We start from the raw sequence: 24,901 nt of genomic DNA on the forward strand, positions 1-24,901 counted from the left end.
TCCGTTGATCTGTCCTTTTGCCAGTCACACACTGGGATCGTTACAGCTCTACGATAAGGCTTAAAGTAAGTTAGGGTGATTTCGCCAACTTTGTTTTGCTATTTCAAGTTGTGTTGGTGGTTCTGGGTCCTTTGTATTTACATATAAACTTTGGAAGCTGCTTGCCAATTTTTACAAAGAAGCCTGGTAGAATTTTGTTTGGGATTGCGTTCAACCTCAAAATCAACATGGGGAGAATTGACATCTTACCAATATTGAATCCTCTGATCAATGAGATTATCTATTTCATATATGTATGGTTATATGTCTAATATGTATATGGTTATATAGCTCTTATACATATAAGGGTTATATATCTCATATATATATACGTATGAGGTTATATACCACTTACTTAGATTTTTAACTTCCGTCAGAGATGTTTCGTAGCTTTTAGTGTATAGGTCTTGTACACCTTTTGTGAGATACCCAGGTATTTCACATTTTTTTTAATGCTATTGTCACTGGTATTTCTTCTAATTTAGAACTGAAATTCATTTTGGCAAATTTATCTTGAATCTTGCAACCTTTCTAAACTCAGTTATTTTTGTTCTAGTGGCTTTTGAAAAAATGAATTCCATTGATTTCCTTACGTTAATACTGTTTCCTGAAAATAAAGACAGTTTTACCTCTTTTTCTCAAATGTAGGTGCCTATTTGTTTCTTTTTCTTGCCTGATTGCACTGGGCAGCTCATCCACTACAGTGTCCAATAGAAGTGAACATCGCCCCATCCTCAGCCGTAGAAGAAACACCTTGTCGTTCACCGTCAAGTGTGATGTTGGCTCTGGGTTTTCATAGATGTCTTTACCAGGTTAAGGAAACATCCTCTCTAATACTATTGCTGAGGTCTTTTAATATGAATGGGTGTTAAATTTTGTCAAATGCTGTTTGCTACATCTTTTGATATGATCATGTGGTTTTTCTTCTTCAGTCTCTTAATATGATAAATTATACTGATTCATTTTCACAGGTTAAACCTTGTATTCCTGGATAAACCCCACTTGGTCATGTTGTGGTATTCTTTTTGTGTATCATTGGACTTGACCTGTTAAAATTCTGCTAATGACCTTTGCATCTAGGTTCGTGAGGGATATTGTCTATATATTTTCTTGTAACGTCTTTGGCTTTGGTACTAGAGTAATGCTGGCATGAGAAGTGAGTTGGGAAGTGTTCTCTCTGCCTTTTCGAGAGGGAGTTTGTATAGAATTGGTTTTATTTCTTCCCTGTGTGTTTGGTGGACTCCATCAGGAAAGTTGTTTAGGTAGGCCTGGACTTTGCTTGATGAGAAGATTGTTAACTAGATTTTAAATTGACTTCATAGTTATAGTCAGGTGATTGATAATTATATTCAGGTGATTGATAGTAGTTATAGTCAGGTGATGGATAGTAGTTATATTCAGGTGATTGATAATAGTTATAGTCAGGTGATTGATAATTATATTCAGGTGATTGATAATTATATTCAGGTGATTGATAGTTATATTCAGGTGATTGATAATTATATTCAGGTGATTGATAGTTATATTCAGGTGATTGATAGTTATATTCAGGTGATTGATAATAGTTATATTCAGGTGATTGATAATAGTTATATTCAGGTGATTGCTTCTTGAGTGGGCTTTGGTAGTTTGTGTGTTTGAAAGAATATGTTCATTTCACCTAGGTGTTAATTATATTGGCATAAAGTTGTTCAGAATATCCTGTTGTTATTCTTTAAACAGCTTTAGAATTTGTAGCAATGTCTCCTCTCTCATTCCTGATATTGGTAATTTGTGCCCCTTTCTTCGTTAGTGTAGTCAGCCAGCTAAAGTTTTAGCAATTTTATAGATCTCAAATAATCAGCTTTTGGTTTCATTAATTTTTTTCTTTTTGGTTACTTGACTAATTTCTTCTTTTTAATTATTTTATTCTGCTTAGTTTTAATTTGCTCTTTTTTCTAGTTTCTTAAGCTGGAAGCTGAGGTCATTGATTAGGAATTTTTTTTCCATTCTAATACAGGCACTTGGTGGTATAAATTTCTCACCCTTTAGTTACATCCACAAATTTTGTGTTTTTTTAATCCCATTTAAAATATTTTCTAATTTCCTTTTTAGTTTCTTCTTCGGTGCATGCGTTATTTAAAAGTGCATTCGAAACATTGAGGGATTTTCAAGATACCTTTCTGTTACTGACTTCTACTTTAATTCATTTATGGCTATAGAAATACTTAATATAATTTGGTCTCTTAAAATATATTAAGACTTGATTTATGGCCCAGAATACGATTTATCCTGGTAAATACGCCATTGTGTGCTTGGAAAGAGTGTGTACTGCCGTTGTTGGGAGGACTGTTCTATAAATGTCAATGAGACTAATGTGGTTGATGATGGCATTTTCCAAGTCTACATCAGTAATGATACATCCTCACTGATTTTGTATCTACTTGTTCTGTTAGTTCTTGAGAGAGAGATGTTAGCATCTCCAACTATATATGTGGATTTCTCTCTTTATTCTTTAGTTCTTTATTCTTTAGTTATCAGTTTTTTGTTTAGTGTATTTTTTTGCTTTGGTCATTTAAAAAATTATTTACATTTGTTATTTTTCATTTTTGTGGATACACAATCGTTGTACACATTTATGGAGTCCATATGATATTTCAATATAAGTATACCATGTGTTCAATGTATTTTGAAGCTCCGTTCTTGGGTGCATTAGCATTTAGGATTGTTGTGTCCTCTTGAGAAATCAACACATTTGTCTTTATGAAACTGCCTCTTTATCCCTGATCACTTTCTTTGCTCTGAAATCTGCTTTGTCTGAGATTAATGTGGCTATTCTGGCTTTTTCTTTTTATCATTGTTAGCATAGTATGTATTTTATTCATTTACTTTTAAACCATTTGTGTCTTTAGACTCAAAACATGTTTTTCATATGAAGCATATATTTGAGTCTTATTCTGTGAGTCAAACTATTTTTCTCCTGATAAGTAAAGCTAATTTGCATTTATTCATATAAGTGATATTCTTGGTCTCAACTCTGTCAGTCTTTTATAATTACGTGTATTTTGTCACAGTTGCTGTTGTAGTTTTCTTTACAATATGTGTATTATTCTCTTTTTAAAAACATTCGGGTAATTAGGAGGTTGTATTTTTTATTTCTTTCTTTCTTTATTTATTTATGAAAAACAGTTTTACTCTGTCACCCAGGCTGGAGTGCAGTGGCACGATCTCAGCTCACCGAAACCCCCATCTCCCAGGGTTTAAGTGATTTTCTTGCCTCAACCTCCCAAGTAGCTGGGATTACAGGTGGGCACCACCACACCTGGCTAATTTTTTTGTATTATTAGTAGAGATAGTGTTTCACCATGTTGGCCAGGCTGGTCTTGAACTCCTCACCTCAAGTCATCTGCCCACCTCGGCCTCCCAAAGTGCTGGGATTACAGATGTGAGCCACCACGGCCAGCCTGTATTTTTGTCCTAATAGTTACCTTTATACTTATGCCTTTTTAAGTTTCTTTAGTCCCTGGTTTCTCATTTAACCCTTTACTGTTTTTATTAATGTGCCTTAACCTCCACTTAGTGCTTATACCACAAACAATAAGCCGACTCCATTTCCATCTTTTATAAGTTCAGACCCCCAAAACCTTGGGTGGACTACTGACTATTTCGAGGGTAAGAAATGGTAAGTGGTATGGAAGGGGAGGGGCGACAGTTCTCAGTGGAGCGGCCAGGCTGCAAGTCTCTGGAGGTGAAGGTCCAAATGTTGGAGTTTCGGGGGCAAGCATTCCTGGCAGAGAGCATGGCACACGCTGAGACCGAGATAGGGTGTATGCCTGGTGCAGGTGGAGGGAGCTGTGAGGAGCCCGTAGCGTTCAGAGACGGGGAGCAGGGAGCGGTGGGGGATGAGGTCAGGGAGATGGTAGGACCTGGCGTGCGAGGGCTTGGGGTGACTCTGGGGACTTAGGGTTTTGTTCTGCACGACAGGAGCCCTGGGGCCTGGCATGGTGTGACTCAGACTTAACGCCACCCCTCTGACTGGTAGAGGCCAGGCCCAGGATAAGGTGGCAGCAGGCAGGCCACTAAGCAGTGGCAGCTCAGACCTAAGGTCCCAGGGTCACACGTGTTTGTCCTGATTGCATGTGTCGTGTGAGCACAGAAACGTAGGTAGAAAGATGGTGGCTTCGTTCAGGGAGGTAGATTGGGGAATGTCTTTTGCTGCTTCCATCGGGTTTTGTTTCTCAAAGTCTGAATCAAGCGTGGCAGAAGAAAATACAGCAGAACGTGGGATGGGAGTATCCATGCGTATAATCGGTCAGGTTATTTGCTGTATTTTGATATATTTGATAGATTTCATAATGAACAAAGAAAAATTCCGGTATAATTTTTCCATAGTAGTTTATATTCCCTTTCTCAGCCTTGTTAGGTGTAGGTGGAGTGTCCTGAGCTCTGGGTCAAGGTGACATCTTCTTGCATCTCAGATAGCACCATGCTTGTGTGTGTACACATGTGCACACACGGTGTTGGGCTCTGGCAGTGGCCTGGGTGTGCTTAGGCTGTGCACAAATGCCCGTGCACGTACACACACACAGACACACACACAGCCTGACTTGGCCCAGGTGGGTGGGTGTCTGAGGAGAAGTTCGCCATTGTCGACCTTGAAGTAAAGTGAGGACCTGTCTGGCGGGAATAAAGGGGCTCTATTGCCTCCAGCCACTACCCCCGGCCCTCCTGAGCCCCTGGGGCTGAAAAATCCGTACTTTGGAGGATGTTTAGTGACAGGTGCTGGGGCCTGGACAGGACCTGGTTTCTTCACCCCAGCAGCTATCTCCAGGTGGGTTATAGAGCACATCCAGCTTTCACCCAAGGGAGAGTGACTGGGTGGAGAGGGGCAGGCTGAGGTCTGAGAAGCCAGGCTTGGGGGTTGTGGAGCAAATGATGGTGACTCAACCATGTGGCTTTAGGTCCCCAGCATGTGCTAGTGGCCATCAGCAGGCTACAGCATCCAGCCAGTGCCACCAGGAGCTCACTGGTGCCAGGATGCTGGGGTGGGGCTACGGGGAAGGAAGGCAGGTGGGCCAGGGTATGGGAGAAACCTGGGCCCAGGCACCTGGGACGACCCTCCTTGGCCGTCCTCGCCATCCTCTCTCTCTACACCTCTACCTTTGCCTGCTTTGGGGGCAGTTTGGGGCCTCAGATTTTCTACCTCAAAGAGATGGAACCCAGAAGACATGGCGCCCTCGAGGGAGGGTCCCCTGGGGGCTGCGAAAGCTGAGGGAGTGGAGTGTTACCGGGTGTCCCGGCCTGGGCAGGTCCTGTTGTGAGCTTCGTGACCTGCTCATGGTACAGCTGGGCTGTGACTTCACTTCCAGTGTTCTGCACGGCCCGGGGGCCGGGGGACTTCCTGCTCCCAAGCACCTGGGGTGGGAACAAGAGGCATTTTGTGTTCTGCGTGGGCGGCCCTGGGCTCCCCAGGCCTGGTGTGGGGATGCCTTGGGGGGCAATGGACATGAGCAGCAGCACGTGGCCCCTAGTCACGAGTACCTTAGGCCCCTATGCACCTTCTTCCCCATGGCTGGCCCTGGGTGGTGGAGAGACCCCTGGGCAGGACACCCCTCCCTGGCTTTTCCTTCTGCACCACTCAATCTGGGGGCTCCGGCCCCTTGCCCACTGCCCCCACCACCCAGTGCGAGCTGCGTAGAGCAGCAGGAAGGGGAACCAGCTCCACCTCCAGTAGACCCAGAGACGGGGAGGCCAGGGTGCAGGGGACTGTTTGGGCCTCGAAAGGGACAGACCCCAGAACTGGACCCCAATGTGCAGGTCTGCGTGTGGATGTACCTGTGTGTCTTTGGGGAGCTCAGATGAGGGATGCCCAGAGTTGTCTGTAGAGAACCAGAGCCTCCAAGCCCCAGCCTGGATGGACATCCCACAGGCAGTGCACGTACCTCCCCCGCCTCTCTTTGCCGTTGCTGGGACTGGGCCGTGTGCCTGGAGTTCAAACCTTTCTGATCACGGGGTGAGAGGGACTTTGCAGAGGCAGAGCCGTGGCATGGCACCTGGATTTCCAACACACTGCGGCATCTGCATCCTCGCTGTCACCCCTCACGCCCCCTCCTAGGGTCCCTCTCGGGGTTGAATGAAAAGGCATAGGTAGAAGGTGGGAGAAGCCCATGTTCTGGGAGCATCGTGATGGCCCAGACACCCATGTTCCTCCCTGGGCAGATCCACGCCCGGGCCCTGGAGCTGGAAAGCAGTCAAGGGCACTGCCCGCCCTGGGAGCTGATGCCTGACATGCATCCTCACTGAGGCCAGAGTGCCAGGCGGGGTAGGGGAACAAATGCCAACATGTGAGCCAAGTGACCGGAAGGGGGGTGCCTCCCTAAGCAGATGAATGAAGGGCGCTGGGGTGGCGAGTTGAGGGCCAACAGAGACAGTGTCCCGGGTGGTGTAGGGTCAGAGGCTTCTGGAATCCAGAGCCTCACAGGGAGAGCAGGGCAGCCCCAGGCTCAGCCCAGAACCAGAGTGCAAATAGGGCTGGAGTCCCGAGTATGAGGCATGGACAGGAGCCAGGCTTCACCCAGCACCTGGCTCTCCAGGGGCCCACACGGCAGGCGAGGGGTGCCTGGGGAGACTGCCATGTGAAGGGGGCACAGACAGAGACAGGGCCCCTGCGTTGGCTCCCAGGCCAGACTCTGGTGGTAGCAGGATCCAGGGAGGCTATGCTGAGCTCAGTGGGCTTGCTGGGGTCATAGCTGCCTCTCTCCTCTAAACAGATTAACTAAAAAATATTGTTGATTGACTCATGCATTTCTTTGGTTTTCTTATTTTCTAATTTCTTCTTCTTTTAAATTTAGGTTTGTTGAGGTTTAAATTACGTACAGGAAAACTCTCCTCTCTGTAGGTGTCCAGTTTGATGAGTTCTGGCAAACATTTATGGTCCTGTAACCACCCCCAAAATCAAGATCCAAGGCGTTCCCATCACCCCGAAAGCTCCCTGGTATTCCTTGGCAGCTAGCCCCCTCCCCCCGCCGCACCTGGGAACCGTGGACGTGTTTCCTGTCCCCATGGTTTTGCCTTTTCCAGAACGTCATGTGAATGGAATCTTGCAGCGTGTAGCCTCTGTGCCTGGCTTCTGTCACTTAGCATAATTCATTTGAGGTCCATCCGTGTCACGGTCTCTGCATTCAGCAGTTTGTCTCCTTTTATTTGGAAAGGATAAAATGTACCATAGTTTGTTTATCCATTCATAGGCTGATGGACATTTGAGCTGTCTCCAGTTTTCAGCTGTTATGATTAAAGCTGCCATGAATATTGCGTGCAGGTTTTTGAGTAATCATATGTCTTCATTTCTCTGGGGTAAATCCCTGGGAGTGGGATTGTGGGATCATGTGTTAGATGCATGTTTTCCTTTCGAAGAAACTGCCAAACCGTTTTGCAAAATGGTAGGCCCGTGTTTCACTGTTACCATTGATGTATGAGCCCCTACGGATTCTCACCAGCACTTAGTATTGTCTGCTTTTTAAGCGTCGCCCATCCTCAAGGTTGGAGCCATATTCCATCGTAGTCTTCATTTGCATTTCCCTAGTGACGAACGGTGTTGGGCGTATTTGCCATTCATTTATCTTCTTTGATGGAGTATCTGTTCAATTTGTTGCTGACTTGAACAATTAGGTTGTCTTCTTAGAATAATAACGTAAGTTGTAAGAGTTGTGTCTATTTTCTGGATAGCCGTCCTTCACCAGATCTGTTTTACAAATATTTTCTCCCAATCGTGGCTTTGTCTTTGCATTTTCTTAACAGGATCTTTCAAAAGAGCAGCAGTTTTTAATTTTGATGAAGTTCAATTCATCAGGGTTTTTTTTTTTTTTTTCTTTAGGGTTCATGTTCTTTGTGTTCTGTCTAAGAAATATTTGCCTAATCCAAGGTTACAAAGTTTTTTCTCCTGTTTTCTATAGAAATTTTATAGTTTCACATTTCTTGTTTAGATCTGTGATTCATTTCGAGTTTAATTTTATATATGGTGACAGGTATGGATGGAGGTTAAATCTTTTTGCATGTGGTTATCCAGTTGTCCCAGAGACTTTTTTCTCGTTGAATTACTTTGGCACCTTTGATGAAAATCAGTTGGCCGTGTGTGTGGGTTCGATTTCTGGACTTTGTCATCTGTTCTGCCAGGAAAGCACTGTCTTGATTACTGTGACTTTTACGCTAAGCCTTGAAATCAGGTCCTGTTAATCCTCCAATTTTGTTCATTTTCAAGAGTGTGCTGCTCTGCCAGCTCCTTCACATTCCCATGAATATCTTAGAATCAGTTCATCAATTTCTACCAAAAAAAAAAAAATTTGGCTAGAATTTTTATTGGCATTGCATTGGATATGTAGATAAATTTGGGTCTCATACACATCTTAATAATACCGAGTTTTCTGATCCACGAACATGGTCTCGCTCCCCAGTGCCTTAGATATTTTTCAACACCATGCATCAGTATTGTGTAATTTTTAGTGGTGCGAAACTTGCTAGATTTGTTCCTAAGTATTTTATGTTTTTGAAGCTACTGAAATGATATTGTTTTCTCAGTTTCACTTTTGGATTATTTGTTGCTGGGATATAGAAATACAATTGATTTGTTCGTATATTGACCTTGCATCCTGTGACTTTGCTCATGTTACTTATTAGTTTGAGAAGGTTTCTTGTTCATTTGTTTTTAGGTGTTTTTTGTTTGTTTGTTTTTTGTTTTTTTTGTTTTTTGTTTTTTTGTAGATTCTTTAGGATTTTCTATGGAGATGATTGTGTTGTCCCAAATTAAGTCAGTCTTATTTTTGCCTTTTCAATCCATATGCTGTTTATTTCTTGTTTTTGCTTGAATGCACCTGACAGTGTCTGCCAGTGGGGAGAGGGCCGCTATCCTTGTCTTACTCCTAGGGTGAAGTGAGGCAGTCTTTCACCATTAGGTGTGGTGGGAGCTGTGGGGTTTTAGTAGAAACCACTTACCAGGCCAAGAAGTTCCTCCTCTGCCTGGTTTGCTGGGAAGGGAGAGTGCGTTAAGAATGGCTGTTGGATTTTTGTCAAGTGCTCCTTCTGTCTCTGTTGAGATAATCATATCATTTGCAATGATCTCAATCACAAATTCTTCCTTAATTTGCTTGTGTGGGGAATCGCATTGATTGATTTTCAAATAGCAAAGCAACCTTGCATTCCTTACATAAAGCCCACTTGGTCATGATGAATTTTTATTTTGTTTTATTTTATTTATTTATTTTGTATGTATTTGTACTTTTTTAAAATTTTTATTTTTTTGAGATAGAGTCTTGGTCTTGTTGCCCAAGCTGGAGTACAATGGCGCGATCTTGGCTCACTGCAACCTCTGCCTCCCGGGCTCAAGTGATTCTCCTGCCTCAGCCTCCTGAGTAGCTGGGACTACAGGTGCCCGCCACCACACCTGGCTAATTTTTGTATTTTTAAGTAGAGATAGAGCTTCATCTCGTTGGTGAGGGTGATCTTGAACTCCTGACCTCAGGTGATCTGCCTGCCTCGACCTTCCAAAGTGCTGGGATTACAAGCGTGAGCCACCGTGCCCAGCTGTCATGATGCATTTTAAAACACCTTGTTGGATGTGACTGACTTCGGTTGTGTGTAGAACTTCCACACCCATGCTCACGAGGGCGTCGCCTGCTGTGTGTTGGCTATTGTGTCTGGTTTTGGCATCAGATGCTGCTGGCATCAGAGAATCAGTTGGGAAATATTTCCTGCTCTTCAATTTTTAGGAAGAGTTTGTGTAGAATTGCAATTATTTCTCCCTTAAACATTTGATAGCAAGAACATGTGGAGGTATCTGGGCCTGGAGTTTTCTTTGTGGGGAAGTTTGTCATTGGAAAGTCAGTAGATACAGGGCTATGCAGGTTGTCTATTTCTTCTTGATGAGGTTTTGATAGTTCATGTCTTTGAAGGTATTTGTCCCCAAGAAACAGAAGCCCCAGCCCAAATTTGGAAACAAGACCCTGTTGTGCTGAGATGTCATTCCTGAGCAGCTTAGGGGCTGTGGGGGTTGCAGACCTCTGAATGCAGCCATCTGCTGGGGGATCCTCCTCAGTGCCCTGAGGGGGCCTGGGCTGGGTGGTCTCTGCCGCTGGCCATCCCACTGGGCACTGCCTCCCCAGGGATTCTGCAACGGGACACAGTGAGGGGCACAGGGGACAAAGATCAGACTTTTGCTGTTTCCTTCCAGCTTTGCTCCCCAGGAAGGCAGCCCCTTCTCAGAGGAATGAAATTTAAGAAGACGGGCCCTACAAATTCACGACAAGTCTGCTTTTGACTCACCCGTTTACTGTGTAAACTTCAGCCCTAAAACAACATACATCCTTCTGAAGTTGTTCACATATTAACTCTTAAAACAGCAAAATCCGTGCACAATTTCCTCTCAATCCCTTAAAACATTCCTGAAAGGGGGGAAAAAAAACTGTTTAAATTCACCGCCTGTTATTAAAATCTCTAGATTTGCAGAATCAGAGTGAGGTACGCAGCAGTCAGAAAACAGACTAGACAGGCCCGCGTGCACACACGCACCGACACACGTGCACACACGCACCAACACACGTGCACACACACACGTACACAGGGCAGCCTTTAATAACTGCAGGCCTTCCTGTCCCAACACTGTGCCAGCCCCTGAAAGGCTGGTGTGGGTCGCAGCTCCTCAACCTCTGCTAAAGTAAACAGGGTTCAACCCTGCGGCCTTCTCAGCACTCTCCCCAAGTCAAAAGAAGGGTGCTCAGAACCTGGTTTGCCGAACTTCTAGTGCTGGTGAAATTCTTAAATAAGACATTTTTAGAAGCTTCGGCTCCTGGCAGATAAAAATAATGTCCCTCCCTCCACTCCCTTTTCCCCCCATCCCAGTTCCGGCTAAGACAGTGATCATAGGGGTATACCGTCTTTGGGGTTAACAGCCATCAGCAGTGGGGTTCCCAGGCTGAAAGTAAATCCTCGTTTAACTGGCCTGGAGACGGAAATAGCCCTGCCTGGGGAAAATGGGGGATTTGCTTTAAATACGTGTAAAGCTGCCTGCCGGGCGGCTAATGGTGTCTGCAGCCAGGCGTGGGCGTCTCCGGGCCATGGACTCCCCCACCACAAATTGCAGGGCCGCCGGCTTGGGCCACTCCTGTGTGTGCGGGGCCCTGGGTATGATTCCTGGGAGGCAGCTCCCAAACTGTGGGGCTCAGCAGAGGGTTCAGGGCCTGATTTGCAGGCAGCCCCACCTGCCTTTTTGACTGTCCAGAGCCCTGGATGCCTCCACACGCCCACGTTTTCCTGCCCCTGGGCCTTTTCTTCTGCTGGTCGTTGGCCTGGAGTGCCTCCACTGACACTTTGAGTTCTGCCTTCAGAGCCCAGGTTTTCCGGTGGAAGGGGGCAGGGGTAGGCTGATAGACGTCTTGGAGAGACAGGGCACTGTTCATTGTAGGCCCCCAGGGACACTGCCTGGGGAGGGGGAAGCTTCAGGCCCTGAGGCCTATGGCCTGGACCTCTCCAGAGACCCTAAAACAGAACTCTGGCCTGGCCTTGCTGATGACCTGGAGCCCCTGGGTGCCAGCAGTAGCCCCCTACCTGTCCAGGAGTGTCTGAGATCCAGGTATCAGCTAGGTGGGTTCTTTCTAAGGCTGTGATGGAGAGTGTTCCAGGCCTCCCCGAAGCTACTGTGGAAGGGTTCCTGGTCGATGCAGCACACCAGGCTCTGCCTCCACCTCCACACAGTGCTCCCCGGCCTACAAGTCCATGTCCAGGTTTCCCATTTGATAAGAACACCAGTTGTATGGGAATGGGGGCCCACCCTAACCACCTCATCTTAATAGGACTTCAACATATGAATGTGGGGACACAATTTAGCCGGTAGGAATACCTACCCGTCAGAGGATTCTTTAATCCAAGGGTCTGCAAACCATAACCTACAAACTTGGCTGCTGATTTGTATAAATAAGGTTTGATTAGCACACAGCCACGTGTGCTTGTGAATATCTCATCTCTGGCTGTTTTTATGCTATAACAGCACAAAATTGTCTGCTGGAATTGTTACAACAGAAATCGCGTGGCCTGCAAAGCCTAAAATATTTACTATCTGGCTTTTGAGAAAAAGCTTGTCAAGCCCTGTTCTAAACTATGAAAACAATGTTGGAGGTTGCTTTCTTTACCCACAGAGCAGTTGATGGGGTGAAGGGAGAGGGGTGAAATGCAGTCACACGCAAATTCTTATCTTCCTGAGGAGAAAGCCTTAGGGAACACACTATAGTGGAAACTGTCTTTGGAAAGTAGCAGATTTGATTGTGAGTTGAAGGAACCAGTGAAATGAGAGTTCAGTGAAATTCTCAAATTCATGAGATCAGAAAATGGATAATATGTGGGTCAACTAAATAACCGAAAGCAAAAGGGAGAAGCAACAGAGTCAAATAGCAAATATAAAGATAGAAAAAGTCAAATCAAATGCATCTAACTCCACACCAAATGTAAATGGCCTGAATTCCTCTTTGAAAGACAGAGAAGGCTCCACCATAGCTGCTGGGCTTTTATCTTTTAACAGATACATTGCTCAGTAGCATTAAGTAAGGCAAAGCAATAACTGAAGCCCAAATAAGACAAGTGTGAATGAGATCAGGCACTATTAGAAGACCTGACTGTAATCTTTAAGGCATCAGACAACATAAAATACATAAAGCAAAAACTATTGAAAATCTGCAAGGACAAGAAGGTTAAATATGATAATGGGAGGAGATTTTAATGTACCTCTTTCGGAATAGGACAGTTCTAGTGAGCACAAAATAAGTGAGGATGTGGACAGTTAAATGTTGTAATCATGAGCAATTTCAGATTCTAACTAATTTGAAATAACTCCTATTCTTGCTATCTATAGCTATGTAACAAACCATTCACAAATCTAGCACCTTCAAAATAGGCATCACACCTGAGCTCGCTAGCGTGCAGTCTGGCAGGGCTCAGTGGGACGGCTCATCTCCCCTCTGCATAGTATCAGCTGGGGCTGGAGGTTCCGTGGCAGCATTGCACCTATGTGGTTGGTAAGATTTCTGTTCACGAGGGCCTCTCCAAGTCTGCATGGATTCCTCACACCTCAGAAATGAACAGTCCAAGAGACAGGCAGTGCCAGGGACTGCAGAGCCACCTGGCTGTATTCTCTTGATGCAGGTGTCACAGAGCCCAGGTTCAACTGGGGAGGACTGGCAAAGAACTTCAGGACTGTGCTTTAAAACCAATGCTATGTCTTCGAACCCTAGTAATGGAGTTGTTTTGTTCCCTTATGTCTGCAGAACACTTACAAAACCAATCATTCATGTGGCTATAAACAAATCTAACCTACCTCAAAAAACTGATATTTAACTGGCCATGTTCTCTGATCAAAACCCAGTATCATGAGAAATAAATGACTTAAAGATTGGGGAAGAAAAATCCCTTCCCTATTTGAGAATTAAGCAACACTCTCCTAAATAGCCAGAAAGAAGAGATTGATGTGGGAAGTGCGGGCCCTGTACGGTGTTATGAGACATAGGCCCCTCTGCCTGCCCCAGCCCCCACATCACTCCAGCTACCCCCCAGCAACAACTATAAATGCTTTTATTTTGTAAATTCCATGCCAGTGCCTGCGTCACTTGCTGGTGGCTTTACTGTGTTTGCAAATGTTGTCCCCCACATAGATTGAAATTCATCTATTGCCTGAAAGTAATGAAATATGTGCATTGCACATTGTGTAAGCATACACATTTATTCAGTGCCTCCTGGGTTCTCACCCCTTGCCAGGTGATGGGTTGATTCAGTGTGCTGGGGGTCTCCAGGCGGGGGGTTCCACATAGTTTTTGCTTCATCAGAATCTGCTGATAAGCCCAGTTCGGGGCAGAGATTAGACGGGCCAGCCTATGGGCACTCTGCCTAACGCCATCTGCCTCTCCCACCCCAGGCAGGTGTCGGGTGGCTGCTGCGCCCTGTGTCCGCCTCCTGACCTTGAGAACACCCAGGTGGGGGAGGAAGTGGGCCGCGCTTGGGAACCCCCACCCCGCCGGCTCATGCAGCGAGCTGGGTCCCAGGGCTGGAGGCACCTCATTAAACCGCCTGAAACGTGTGTAACTCTAGTCGGCCCCCGTAAGGCACCAGCAGTACATGTGAAATTAAAATTACCGAGAGGCCCCACTCTCCTCCCCACCGTGGGTGGGCAGCCTTCATGCAGAGGCCAAGGCCCGGAAGCCGGCAGTCCTGGGAAAGATTTGGCCCCAATGATAATGGGCCCAAGAATGTGCTGGGCCCAGGGTGTGGTCTAAGTTCCTTTCTTAGCTAACCCCTCCACCCTGAGAAGCCTCCCCCACTATACCCACACATGGGGCCAGCTGCCTTGAGCACCTCCTGCTCAGACCCAGGTGAGGTACCTGAGTGACAAATGTCGAGAGTTTGCAGTTACTTCCAGAGCTACGGACAAGGGGCAAGGGGGGCTGGAGGCACTGGCCCAGCAAGAGGGGTCACTTGAGCCTTGGCCTGCAGGGAGGTTTTGCTCAAGGAGTGTCCCTTGAGCAAAATATTGCAGTTTTGTTGCTCTCTGAAAGCCCACCAGGCAGTCTTCCCAGAGGTGCCTCCTGGGAAGCCCGTGGAGAGAATGCGTTCTACACCCAAGGCCTTATGGGATCAGTCCCAGGGCCTGGAGAGTCGTAGGGAAATGTGTGAACATGGCTCCCCTTAGGCCAGGGGTAGACAGAGGACCAGGGAGGATCAGGAAAGCCCTGGATCTTGTTGACACCCCGGGGTGTGCCCCTGTGGCTACTTAGATGTAGAGCATGGGGCAGGGGGAGGGCCAGTTCCTATGGTTTTAGCCTCCCGAGAGTCTCCCCAGACAGCCCACAGGGGACACTGGGCCTCATGCCGCCTGTCGGGATGGTGTCCAGGATGGGGGGACCAGACGACAGCTGTCGCCCACTTGCAGGGCCTGGCTGCCCGGTGGATGGGAACGGCCGTCCCCATGACAACCCAGCAAGTCCCTTGCCTCTCTTGCTCACCAGGAAGAAGAGACATCCGGGCAGCTGGCAGGTGGGGCTAGTTCTTGAGGGAAAGAGGCCCCATGCCTCGCAGAGTTACCCCGAAATCATTAACGGGGAAACAAGCACACAAAGCAGCTGGCCGATTGCGACTCTGAAGGTCAGAGATGGCCGCCGGCTGTGGGAAGGCCTGTGGCTAGGGCTCTGCTGCCCGCTTCCTGGGCAGGGGCTCCTTCCTCCGTCTCTGTCTCTGGGGTCCCATGGGAAGTCAGGGTGGGGCCTGGTGTGTGGCTTCCGCTGACTTTCCGGGTGTGTCTTCCTGCAGGGCCAGGACCCCCAAAGTGTTCCAGTGACTTCAGGGAGGGGGAGCCAGACCAGGAGGAGCTCCAGAGGTGCCCTGTGGGGAGACGGCAGCATCCGAAACATGGGAGAGGGGGGTACAACCAGCCTGGGGATGGATAGCAGCATCTCAGCCACGGGGGGCAGTGACATCCGGTCAGGAGGGGGTTAGCAGCATCTCAGACATGGTGGGGTGATGTCCAGCCCAGGGGAATGGGGGAAGGTGATGTCCATCCTGGGGAATGGGGTGTGACGTCCATCCTGGGGGACAAGGGGTGACGTCCATCCTGGGAGGACGGGAAGTGACGTCCATCCTGGGGAGGAGTGATATCCATCCTGGGGAACCGGGTGGGGTAATGTCCGTCCTGGGGGGACAGTGGGGGGTGATGTCCATCCTGGGGGGTGGGGGGTTGATGTCCATCCTGGGGGGGCAAGGGGGTGATGTCCACCTGGGGGAGATGGCAACATCCCAAACATGGGGGGTGATGTCCAGAGTGGGGGTCTGCAGGTCTTTACAGGCCCCTCAGCTTCCCTTTCCACACCCCAAGTACAGCACCCACAAGGCAGGTGCCTGTGAGGGAGACGCACCTGTCCCCTGCCTGAAGTTTCTCAGCAGGCTTTTGGGCACAGGGGGGTAGTGAGCCGGTCTCAGCACTGAGCTTGCAGGTAGAGAAGGCGGCCCCTGACTTTAGGGTGCTGTGGGCGGGATGAGGACAGACTGGAGGAAAGGAGGGATCCCAGCAGAGGCAGAGGCAGCAGTGGGTGGGGCAGGGCTTCACCACAGGAAGGTGAGGCTGAGCAGTGCCCTCCAGGACAGATAGGCACTCCCAGGCTGGAGCTGTGAACAGATAGGAACTTCCACAGCCGGGAAGGCCAGGTGACATGACATGGAGGACTCCAGGCAGTTGGGCCAGCACGGGACGGGGCGTCAGGTCAGCGGGGCTCTTCTGTGCTGTGTGCAGCATGAGAGTCAGTACCCCACCTGTACTCAGCACCCTGCCCCCCGTCCCCCGATGACGAGGTTGCTTCCCTCTTGAGCACACGGAACCCCGCCTTCCTGCTACACTGGTCCCATGGCATTTCCACAGGCCCAAGCCACTGTTGTAGTTCCACCCTCCCCACAGCCCTAGGAGGTGGGCACTGCTGGTGCCCCCATTTTACAGATGTAGATGCAGAGCACAGAGTGGCTGAGCTGCTCATCCAGGCCCCCTGCCTGGGATGCCACCAGCGTCCTCACACCAGCCTGCTCCTGCCCTGCGCCCATTCTGCCCTGCTTAGCGATCTTTCTCTTGCTAATATGTGGGACAGGGGGCTCCCAGGAGGCCTGGCCGAGGTAGTGGGTCCCCCCACCATACTCCCAGTGCCACCCCTGGCTGCCTGGAGCTAGCTGTGTGGGGGCCCAGAAGCCCTCCCCTCCGAGGAAGTGGGCCTGTTCCAGGCTACCTTGGGCGGGCAAGGCCTTGAGCGGCCAGGGCCTTGGGCGGCCACGGCCTCAGGAGGGACATGGAGGGCCCCACTCAAGGTCACGGGCTGCACATTCCATGGGGCCTGGGGAAGCAGCCGAGCAGAAGGTTGCAGCCCTGGACTAAGGCTGGCTCCGCGTGGCACCCCAGCGGTGCCCACACTAAGGGGACACTTGGCAGGGGAGGGGCTGTGGCAGGGCAGGGTCAGCTCCCCAGCAGTAAGACCAGGACAGGGCAACCGGACCCCGACTGTGTCACCCTCAACCCAGTGGCTGGTGCATCTCACCTGGGCCTGGCTGGCTGTACTGTGGCGCCTGCCCCAGACCAGGCTACCTTGGGCAGGGTGGGGACTGGTGCTCTCTCAGGGGGTGGGGGTGAGGGGGGTGGTGAGTGTGGACTGAGGGCCCCAGCTGTGCCCAGCACGTCACCGGGGGCCCACAAGCTCTCAGCACAGGCTGGCGGCTGGGAGCAGCTGGCCACAGGCAGGCCCTGGGACAAAGGGCGCTTTGAGCCGCCTGAGTGCCTGCATCGCCCTCCGGCCAGCTGACCCTCCCGGGAGCCGAGACTGGCTCTCTCTGTGGCTTATCAGGGCCGGGCCGGCGTGGAGTTGGAACAGCTGGCCCCAGAGCCCGCCAGCCGGGCTCTATGCTGTGGGGACCACTGCCCCCACAGGGAAATGCCTGGCTCAGCGCAGGCCCAGCCCTCTGGCGTCCCAGCTCTGGGAGGGGGTGAGACCCTAATCCCGGGTCCCCACAGCACCCTCAGCCTAACCCTGTGTCCACCCCTCTTCGGAGTCTCCAGGCCCCATCTTGGCCTGATGGGATCTCATTGTCTCCTAAAAAAGTGTGGGCACAGATCTCAGGCTTTTCGGGGGGTGGGTGGATTCCTGACTCCAGCGGAAGGTCCCCAGGCCTAAGTCTATGGGGCGCCTGGGAGGCCGGCTGTGTTTCTGCTTCCTTGACCCTGGCCCCTTCCACAAAGCTCAGCTCTGATCCTTGGTATTTAATCTTCATCTTCCAGCCCTCTTTAAAATTAAATTTCCTTTAAAGATACTGTAGAGCAGTAACTTCAGAGACACCAAAATAGACAAAAGAGATAATAGAAGAGTAATATCAGAGACGCTAAAGTCCTCACGATAAGGGTCTGCGACGCTTCCTTTATTGTTTTGCAAAAAAATCCATATATTTCATCCAGAAAGACAGGATGTGAGTGCAGCTGGTCAGAACCAGTTATTTCAGGCTGCCCTGCGATCGTTCCCATGTGATTGATTGACACAGGGACCTTCTCTCAGATCCTAAATTATGTGGTTCCGGCAGCATGGAACTTCAAAACACATTGAACCCCAGAAAATCTTCACTATGATGCAGATTCGCTGGCTGATAAAAGCAAAACAATAGATAAGATGGCCAGATCGACCTTCAGCCTTCTCGGAGAACGCTGGTTCCACAGCCGGTTGCAACACGTTTAAGCCAAAGTGCGACCTTTCCCCCCTGTGTTCACTCAGAGACTAAAAATCCCAGATAAGCACCTGCTTTGCTAAACCCTCGCTGGCCCTCCGGCTTTGGGCAGATCTCCTGTTTACGCTACCGTAACCCCACAACACCGGATACCAGCATGGGGCCGGCCTGCGGGGCCGTGTGTCTCCTCCTGTGTGACCTTGAGCTACCTTGAGCTTCCATTTTCCTTCCACACCACGCACTGATTTCCTCTGGGTTGAGGTTGAGGGTCCCAGGGTCTGTCTGCCTAATGACAAGATTTCAACCCAATAGTGAAGCCATCAGCGGCAGTGACTGTGCTTTAGGGTGTCCTGTTGGCATCCAGGACCCCCTGTGAAGGATGGCCCTGAGCTCCATTCAGCATAAGTCTTGTCAACGATGAAACAAGATTAGGGGAATTTTACAGCTTGCCTGTGTTTTTCCACCCAGGGCCCTTTGCACTGCCTGCTATTTGTTTTCTGTCTTCATCCTGAGAGGGCTCAAGGTCTGCGTGCCATTTTGCAATTGACAAATGACTTGCGCTTAGCTATTTTGTTTAATGCTGAACTAACAATAGTTAGTGAAGATTAAGAACTAAAGGCTCAAGGACAGCTACAGATGACCACAGCTGGAGTGTGGCAGATACTTGGGGCCGCTGGGTGGCCCTGAAGGTCCATAGAATCCTTTGGGAGACGTGACCCGTGGGAGCCCAGGTGAGCAACCGCCATGGGCCCGGGCCCCTCAAGGCACTCATTTCCGTGTCAGAGAACACACATAACGTAAAATTCACCATTTCAGCCATTTCATAGCGTGCAATTTGGTGGCATTTAGTACATTCAGAAGGCAGTGCAACCAATACCTGTCTCTGGTTCCAGAGGTTTTTCATCACCTCAAAAGGAAAACCATCCCCATTGCCTTTCTCCTAGTTCCTGACAAACACATTCTTTTTAAAATTATGGTGAAATATAAGGCCAGGCGCAGTGACTCATGCCTGTAATCCCAGCACTTCGGAAGGCTGAGGCGGGTGGATCACCTAAGGTCAGGAGTTTGAGACCAGCTTGGCCAACATGGTGAAACCCCATCTCTACTAATAATACAAAAAAAGTTAGCCTGGCGTGGTGGTGCGTGCCTCTAATCCCGGCTGCTCAGGAGGCTGAGGCAGGAGAATCACTTGAACCCAGGAGGCAGAGGTTGCAGTGAGCTGAGATAGTGCCACTGCACTCCTGCCTGGGCAACAGAGTAAGACTCTATTTCAAAATAAAATAAAATGAAAATGTGTTTTACCATCTTAACCCTTTTTTAGATCACAGTTCATTGCGACCGTCGCCACCATCCAGCTCCAGAGCTTTTTCCATCTTGTAAAACTGGTGAAAGTCTGTCCTCATTAAACACTCACTCCCTACTCCCCCTTCCCCAGCCCCTGGCACCCACCATCTACTTTCTACCTCTGTGAATCTGACAACTGTAGGGACCTCACGTGAGTGGAAGTAGATAGTATTTGTCCTTGTGTAACTGGCTCGTTTCATTGAGAGTAATGTCTTCAGGGTTCCTCCATGTTGCAGCCTGTGTGAGAACTCTCTTCCTTTTTGAGGCCGAATCCTATCCTGTGGTATGGAGGGACCACATCTTCTGTCTCCGTCGGTGCGCTGAGGGTCACCGGGCTGGTTCCACTTTTTGGTTGTTGTGAATGGTGCTGCTTTGGACATGGGTGTGTGTGGATCTCTGTTAAAGAGACTGGGGACAGACTCCAAGATGGAATTTCTGGGCCATACAGTCATTCTATTTTTTTTCGGGCATATTATTTAAATAGACTATTTGTTAGAGCAGTTTTAGGTTCACTGCAAAATCGAGAGACTGGTCGTTTCATATTTTAAAGCAGCTGCAGCATTCTACCTCCCACAGCAGCACACAAGGTCCCAACTTCTCCAGATCCTTGGGAGCACTTGTTACTCTGTTTGGGGTGGTAGCCGCCCTAGTGGATGAGAGGCGGCATCTCGTTGTGGTCTTGATTTCCCTGATGATTAGTGACACTGTGCACCTCTCCGTGTGCCTGTTGGCCATCTGTGTATCTTCTTCACAGAAATGACTGTCCAAGCCCTTTGCCTATTTTTAAAAAATTGAGTTGTTAGGAACTTTGGTCTTTTAAATAATTTTAAATCACACAAATAATACCCCTGAGAGCCAACTTATAACACGCCCCAGGATGGACATGGACTTGTGGTAGAATGGAGCTAGGGGTGCAGCATGGGATGGCTGGCTTGTGGGCAGGGGAAAGACCCATGGCCTATCTTGTTTTGGGGGGCAGGGACCCAGAAACCCATTGCTTTCAGGCCTTGCTAGAAGAACACACAGTCGAACGAGTGGGTCCCATGTGGAGGGCAGTGGCATCAGCCAAGGCTCCGGGGCGTTTCCTCCCATTTCACATGTCTTTTCTGTTGTTTCTGTGAGGGTGTCTCAGGGAGGGGCAGAACCCACAGTGTTTGGCTTCCTGACCCTGAACATCTTTGTCCCCAGCCCCTCACTGGGTCTGGAGGAAGGAGGGTAGGGTGGTCCTGGTGGCTCTTGTGCCTGCACCCGCCTTGGGGCCATCTGACACCCACACCCTCCCTCTAGGCCAGACCCAGCTCTCCAGCTGCCCACTAGATGACCACCAAGGCAGGGCGGCTGGTGGTGCTGACGGCTCTGTGAGGCCCAGGCCTGTCTTCCCCACCTCGCCCCACAGGGCTGAGACACCTCCCTGTCCCCTGGCAGGGCTGGAGGCTCTGGAGTCTCTCTTAGTTACCCTCTACCTCCTGGGGCTGCTTTTGCAGCCTGGTGTCCTTGTCTCATGTCTGGGTCCCCTTAGCCAAGGGTCCTCCAGCCTTTGTCCTGTACCCACTCGTCCGGCAGTAACACCGCTTCCAGAACCACCACCATGCCCAGGTCGTGTCTGTGCATGAAAGTGGTCAGCCCTCCATGGCAGGCCTGGCCTCACCTGCCAGTGTCCTCTCCCACACCTGAGGATACCTGTACCTTGTCCCGGAGGCGGGGGGGGGGCTCTCTTTGCCATGGACACCAGCCTTCCCTCCCCTAAGCTGCGGGTGACCTGACCTAGCCGAGCCTGGCTTTCCGCCTCTGTAAAATGTGAACAGAGGCCACCACCCCCATTATGTGGGTCTGTGTTTGTTCTGTGCACGTCTCGGTGCCCAGCTCTGAGGCCCTTTTGTCCATGAAGCCATCCGCAGCCAGGAGGCGGCCTTGCTTTAGTCTGAAGGAGAGTGACCAGGGTGGGAGGGGCCTCTTTGTCCCTTTGGTCTGTTTGTGGTCTCAGTGGAGACCAAGGACGGCTCTTTTTCTCGTATCTGTGGGGCAGAGCTCAGGGCCGCACTCCATCAGCGTCCCGGGCCATTGAATCCTTGACCCCGGGGGGCTTGCAGGCGCCACATAGATCTTGTGAGAGACGCTTTATGGAGCTGGACGATCCCGGGTGCCCCTCAGAGAAGGGCCTGGGGCTGGCCCTGTTATCAGTGGGGGAGTCAGGAAGTACCCGTGGTTCCGCATGTGTAGTGGGTGGGCCTCTCAGAGGGGCTGGGGGTGGGGGTGCTGAGCTGGCCTGAGAAGGGTGGGTGGGATAACCTCGGCGGTGGAATGGGGGAGGGAGAGAGTGCTCCAGACACAGGGCCCTGAGGAGGCAGGGGCACCCCAGGGAATGGGGGGCACCTGGGGCCCATGGGAGGCTCTGGGGCAGACTGGGCTATGAGTCCCCGGGAAGAAGGCCTCAGGGACAGCCCTAGACTCTGACCCTCAGTGTGGACAGCAGGAGCTATGGCAGTTGCTTAAACAAGGCGGGCAAGGGAGAAGTGCCAAATGCATGCAGGTTCTGGGGAGGAGCTTGAGGCCCCTTTAGTTCACCTTTGGAGCTTAGAGCCAAGTCTGCAAATACAGATGAACCCAAGGTTAGGAGGGTGGCTAGGGCATCACCCACCTGGGGTCTGGACTGCTGGAGCCAGAGGGAGGCCTGCCATTCTGTGAACCTGCTTTAGACTGGGGCTGTGGTCCGGTGAATCAGGGATGGGCCATGGCATGGTGTGGGGGACTAGCCCTCCTCCCTGTCCCCAGCTGAGTGTGAGCTCCCTGGGGTCTCGCTGTGGCCTTGGCCCTGGGTGTTGTCCCGCACAACCCAGGAGAGCGTTTGAGGCTCATGGTGGTGGAGATAGTTTTATCTCTGAGCAAACATTCCATCTTGCATTTTCCAGCTTAGAGATGGTGAAGGGACTTTTCCTTGGCTCTTTCCTGGCCTGCCAATAGCACCAGCCTAATTAACCCAACAAGCGGGGCCTCCCCAGCCACGGAGCCTTGCACTGCCCTCCCACATCCAGCTGGATTTGGGGATCGGCGTTGTTTTTAATTATTTCTCCCACCTTGTCCAACAGGCAGGAGTCCTGCCATCTCAGAAGGCCAGCCCCTAAACAGGTTCCCTGAGTGTTAGGTCAAGACAACTTTAGAAAGTCACGCAGTTATCCATAGCAATCCCTAATAGTTATTTATTTCAAGGTATAACATAAGACACACCTAGCACTTCAGACCTGCCTAGGACATGGTAGGAGAAGGTATTTAAGTAATTTTTAAAGTGCATCAAAACAAGGTCAGGCACGGTGGCTCACGCTTATAATCCCAGCACTTTGGAAGGCCGAGGCGGGCGGATCACCTGAGGTCAGGAGTTCGAGACCAGCCTGGCCAACATGACAAAACCCCATCTCTACTAAAAAAAAAATACAAAAAATTAGCCAGGCGTGGTGGCAGGCGCCTATAGTCCCAGCTACTCAGGAGGCTGAGGCAGGAGAATTGCTTGAACCTGGGAGGCCGAGGTTGCAGTGAGCCGAGATCACGCCACTGCACTCCAGCCGAGATCACGCCACTGCACTCCAGCCTGGGTGACAGAGCGAGACTGTCTCAAAAATAAATAAATCATAAATAAATAAAGTGCATCAAAACAGGAAAAACCCTGCTAAGGACCAGTCTGCGGGGTGTTGTCTGGGTCAGCAGAGCTAGGGTGGGAGCCACTATGCCTCCCCACCGAGGCCACCAGCAGTCGGATGAGCTGGTCTCTGTGCCATCATGGGCACCCTGTCTCAGCTCCAGGGACTTGGAGCTCCGTGTTTCTGTGGCCTTTTTCACGATGACCAAACAAAGGCAGGCGTTATGGTGTCCAGGCCTGGTCTCCCTAAAGGGCAGGTTTTCAGAAGCAAAGATTGATGAGACAGAGCTCCTGCTACCAGAGAGTTCTAGGCCGGCTCGTTGGAAGAGTCATGTATTTGTTCCTTCATTCGTTCGTTCAGCATGTCCGTGTTGAGCACTGACTGGAGCAGATCCTGTTCTGGGGCCTGGGAAATGGGGGTGGGTAAGACCAGGGAGCTTAGCCATACCTCAGCCTAGAGCCCCGGTCCCCAGGAGCTGAAGACAGAGGTGGGACCCGAACCCCACCATGAGGCCACAGAGCCTGCAGGTGTTCACACCTTTTGTTGTGTGTGTGTGTGTGTGTTTTTGTTGTTTTTATTTGCTTTCTTTTTTGTTCTTTTTTTTTTTTTTTTTTTTGAGATGTAGTCTTGCTCTGTCATCCAGGCTGGAGTGCAATGGAGCAATCTTGGCTCACTGCAACCTCCACCTCCCGGGTTCAAGCGATTCTCCTGCCTCAGCCTCCTGAGTAGCTGGGATTAGAGGCATGTGCCACCATGCCCAGCTAATTTTTGTATTTTTAGTAGAGATGGGGTTTCACCATGTTAGTCAGACTGGTCTTGAACTCCTGACCTCGTGATCCGCCCACATCAGCCTCCCAAAGTGCTGGGATTACAGGCGTGAGCCCCTGCGCCCGGCCCATACCCTTTCTTTACCTTGTACCCCTGCCATCTCCCGTATGCACCCGACTGCACACACCCCGACCCCTGAAGGACCTGACGTCACGAGCCTAAAACATTTTTCCAAAAGGAAAGCAACTAAGCTCCCAGCCTGTCTCCCCTTATCCATTGGGCTTGCCACAAACACATGCTGGATGGTGTCAGTATCATTCCATCCTAATTAATAACATTTGGGAGCCAGCGATGGCAGTGTCCAGCTGACCGCTCATAGTAGACTCCCTGGTGGGGGTGTGGCATGGGAGCAAGGCCAGCCACTGTCACCCAGTGGGAGCAGAAGTCCCCTTCAGGGCCTGACTTCTGAGGGAGGACAGGCAGGAGTCTGCCGGAAGTGGGCCTGAGACGCTGTATGCCTGTGGCTTTGTGGCTTTGTGTGGCTAGCGCCTCTCACATGAGGGGGCTGTTTTCATCTTCCAGCCCCACATACCTTCCCCAAGGGCCTCCCATACACCCCAGCTGCCTGGGCGCTGGGCTCGAGCCTGCAGGTGGCCGCCATGCTTTGAGTGTCATAACAGGCTGCAATTTACATGAAAGCTGCATTTTGGCAATAAGTCTCCACGAAAGTCCACTGAGCCTGGCACTGATGCATCCACACTTTACAGCCGAGGAAACTGAGGCCCTGGTTCCCACTTCTGTGCCTAGGGGGTGGGATCCAGCTCCGAACGTCTCCTTCCCACTCCTCCAGGAACCTCAGCCCTCTGGTG

The 24,901-nt window shown here is 50.1% G+C and overlaps 1 protein-coding gene across 4 annotated transcripts in view; it reads left to right on the forward strand.

Moving 5' to 3' along the window:
• Window positions 1-24,901, forward strand: part of KCNQ1 (potassium voltage-gated channel subfamily Q member 1) — a 395,418-nt gene that overhangs the window by 100,365 nt on the left and 270,152 nt on the right. The window lies entirely within an intron of this gene.

Source organism: Chlorocebus sabaeus, chromosome 1 (genome assembly GCF_047675955.1).
Source record: "Chlorocebus sabaeus isolate Y175 chromosome 1, mChlSab1.0.hap1, whole genome shotgun sequence".
NCBI lineage: Eukaryota > Metazoa > Chordata > Mammalia > Primates > Cercopithecidae > Chlorocebus > Chlorocebus sabaeus.